This window comes from Sciurus carolinensis, chromosome 1, assembly GCF_902686445.1.
Source record: "Sciurus carolinensis chromosome 1, mSciCar1.2, whole genome shotgun sequence".
NCBI classification, from domain to species: Eukaryota; Metazoa; Chordata; class Mammalia; order Rodentia; family Sciuridae; genus Sciurus; species Sciurus carolinensis.
Genome location: NC_062213.1, coordinates 122,498,325 through 122,501,811, shown reverse-complemented (window position 1 = coordinate 122,501,811; position 3,487 = coordinate 122,498,325). Strand labels below are relative to the sequence as shown.

Below are 3,487 nucleotides of genomic sequence, written 5' to 3'. Positions count from 1 at the left end.
CACAGGGTAATATGAGAGCCCAATACCAAAAGAAGACCTTCATCTTTATAGGGTTTAATTTTTCATTTAATTTCTCATATCTTTACAGATGAGTATATATTTTCCCATTGTGACAAAGTCTTAAATATATTTATCTACTCAATCTCTTTCATTGACTCAATTTTAGTTTAAAATATAAATTTCTAGTAATATGTGTAGTTTTCTCATCATTCATTTACTATCCTTATATAACTTTGCATGTACTGTTGAATAATTGATTGATTTTAATTGTGAAACTTTGAGGACATTTCAATTTTTTTTTTTTTTTTTTTGTACCGGGTATTGAACCCAGGGGTACTTGGACACTGAACCACATCCCCAGCCCTACCTTTTAAAAATTTTTTTGCAGCCATATCATGTTTATAGCAGCTCAATTCATAACAGTTAAGCTATGGAACCAAACGAGACGCCATTCAACAGATGAATGGATAAGAAAAATGTAAAATAATGACTTCATGACTTTTGCCAATAAATAGATGGATCTGGAGACTATTATGCTAAGTGAAATAAACCAATCCCCAAAAAACAAAGGCCAGGTGTTCTGATATGCAGATGCTAATATGAAACAAGTGGGGAGCAGTGGGAGGGAAGAACAGAAGTTCGGTGGATTAGACAAAAGGGGAATAATGGGAATAGAAAAGACAGTAGATTGAATCACACATACCTTTCCTATGTTCATATATGAATACATGACCAGAGAAACTCCACATCGTGTACAACCACAAGAACAGGATCTTAAGTTATGCTTCATGTATATATAATATGTCAAAATACACTCTACTGTCATGTATATCTGAAAAGAACAAATAAAAAACAAACAAGGAAAGGAACCTCAACATGGAACTTGCACGTTGCATGCCACTCTCAGGCCATGTCCTTCTTCTACTCTCTGGGCAGCGGGTACCCAAAGGCATGGCCTGGTACATGCTCCATGTGACTCTATGAGAGCCAGGCCAAGCTGTGCTACCTCTTGGTAATGGAGATGGTGGAGTATTCCCTCAGAGATGGAGGGGGTCACTCCTTCATGGTTGACTTTCAGAAGTTCATGCAACTCTTCTGAGTTATTTTCTTCTTCACTTTGCTGCTGGGTGACCTGAAGTTGGTTCCCAGGAATGTCTCCACGGTGGGGGAAAATGCTCTAGTCAAATGACATAAGCATGCTCCCACTCACCAGCAGCAGGAAGTGAATGGGTCAGTCAGTCCTGCAGACTGGTCCACAAAGCCCATCATCCCAGTGAGCGGACAGCAGCTACTTGGGGGTACACAACTCACCCAGATCCCAGGGATGTGACCATCCTTTCCTACACCCAAGTTTTTCAGAATCACTCTGGGCTTCCACAGATTTGATCAAACTTCAAGTTTTGAACTATGTAACTTCTTACTGGATTTTCAAACTTTTTATTTCTTCCTCCACCTTTCTTGTTCTTTCTCCCAGACCAGATGTGAGGTTCATAAAGACACAGATCACATCACTTCTAGTTATGTATCTGCATGCTTTCAATAGTCTTGACCTGCAGTGGACACTCTATGAAAATGTTTCACTGAATGACAGACTAAATAGAATTAGTGTTTAGTTCATTTACTGAAATATAAAGAAATAGATTTTTTAAACTTACACAGATTTATTCTACTTAAGTAAAACCAATTTTGTGTATTGCCACAGGTCTCTCTCGAGTCTATCATTTTACACTTCTGTGGTGGCCTACTGTCTATTTCTAGTCCAAAGTTTAGTGTTTTGTATTCTTTTCCATTTTATAAAACATCTTTTCTGAATGGATATTATCTGAGATATTAAATAATATAAAAACACAGGTGGCTGAAGACAAGGTCACCAAATCTGCACACCACCAGGGCTTGCCTTGCAGGGGGAGTTTCCTGGTGATGGTGGTTTAATGGTAGAGAAAAGGCAGGAGGTGGACAGGAGCTCTTCTGCCTGGTGAGGGCAATGGTGGGCATCTGTGATTCATGGCCTCCCTCCCTCTTTTCTGCGGTACCACTCACCTCTCCCCACCACTGGGTTTAGCTTACTTTTCACAGAGGTCTCGCACTTGGTTAGGCTTGAAGGCAGCAGCTGACTGGGCACAGGGACTGGTGGGAGAGGACAGTGGGCTCTTGAGGCTCTGTACTGAGTGCCTGCGGCTCTTCTGAGGTCGATGCCCTGGTGCTTGTGTCTCCGCCCCCGGTTACCACCAGAACACACGGTGGCCCTCCTGTCATCCTGGAGCACACTGGGGGGCGGCTCTGCTGTGTCATCACCTTCCTCGTGCCTGAGTGCCACCTCATGAATGTTAAATTGCTCCACTAAGTCCAGGTCAGTTCCAGTCTTGTTCGAGTGCGTCTGGGACACAGCAGCAATGCCCAGCTCCTCCATGCAGTCCACCACCTCGTAGACGGAGTTTTGGTCTGGCAATCCTGACAACGTCTCATTCACTAGAGTCACTGCATAAACCAACAGCTCCGTGTCAGCTCCATCTTTTTCTTCCAGGATTTCTGTGATATTTGACCAGGGCTTAATGCCTCTTTTTGTGTCAACAGCAGAGACAGCCCGAGTGAGAAGAGGTGCATTGGACTCCGTGTACTCCACAAAGACCAGCAGCAGCTTCAGGGCAGTCCTCACCACCAGGCGGAACTTTGAGCCAACAAGAGTGTCCAGCCACTGAATGGTTTCATTGTGGTTTTTAACTCCGTTCATCCCATCCACACTCAATATAATCTGGCCCAAAGCCCTCAGGATGCAGTTCTGATAGTTCTGACCGGCCTCAGCTCCCACCTTGATCAAACACATCAGACCTTCAGCCACGACAAATTCATGCCCCATATCCTTGTCATCCTGAAATATCTTCTTCAAGGATAAAAGGGCCCTTCTGAAATCTCGTCAGTAGAGTTGTATACTTTTTCGATGCAGGCATGGACCCTCAGGACAGCTGTGTCCTCGAGATGACGCTGTGCTTCTTGCCCCGCCCAGCGTCATCCTGGAAGCCTTCCAACACATCCCGCTGCTCTGCCAGTGTGGCCTCCAGGCCCAGGTAGGTGCCCTTGTGGGACAGCTGCAGCGTACAGTCGTCCAACTTGTGTGGCGCCCGCAGCAGCCCATGGACCTCAGCCTGCTGGGTGCCGAACGGGAGGTCCTCGCGGAACGTGAAAAGCAGCGGCCGGCTGGGCTCAGGGAAGTTGGTGCTGTTAAAAGGGTCCGTGTTGTCCAAGAACTGCACCCGGCAAGCCAGCGTGGCCATGATGCATCCCCGCCGCGGGGGAACACTGGGGCCGGGGTCAGTGGGGGCGCGGCCCAGGACGCCTGGTCGCTTGACTTAGGGGAGGTCGCAGCTGCCGATGGCCGACTAGTGGGCTCACAGGCTACAGCGCGCAGGGCTCCAGCCCGGGCTCTGGTTACTGGGGCCCCTGCCCTATTTTGTAACTTATTTAGAGACAGGGCCTCACCGAGTTGCTT

At 46.5% G+C, this 3,487-nt stretch overlaps 1 pseudogene; it reads right to left on the bottom strand.

Moving 5' to 3' along the window:
• Nucleotides 1–2,340: 2,340 nt before the first annotated feature.
• On the bottom strand, nucleotides 2,341–2,857 carry LOC124994598 (FH1/FH2 domain-containing protein 3-like; annotated as a pseudogene).
• Between the last annotated feature and the right edge of the window lie 630 nt (nucleotides 2,858–3,487).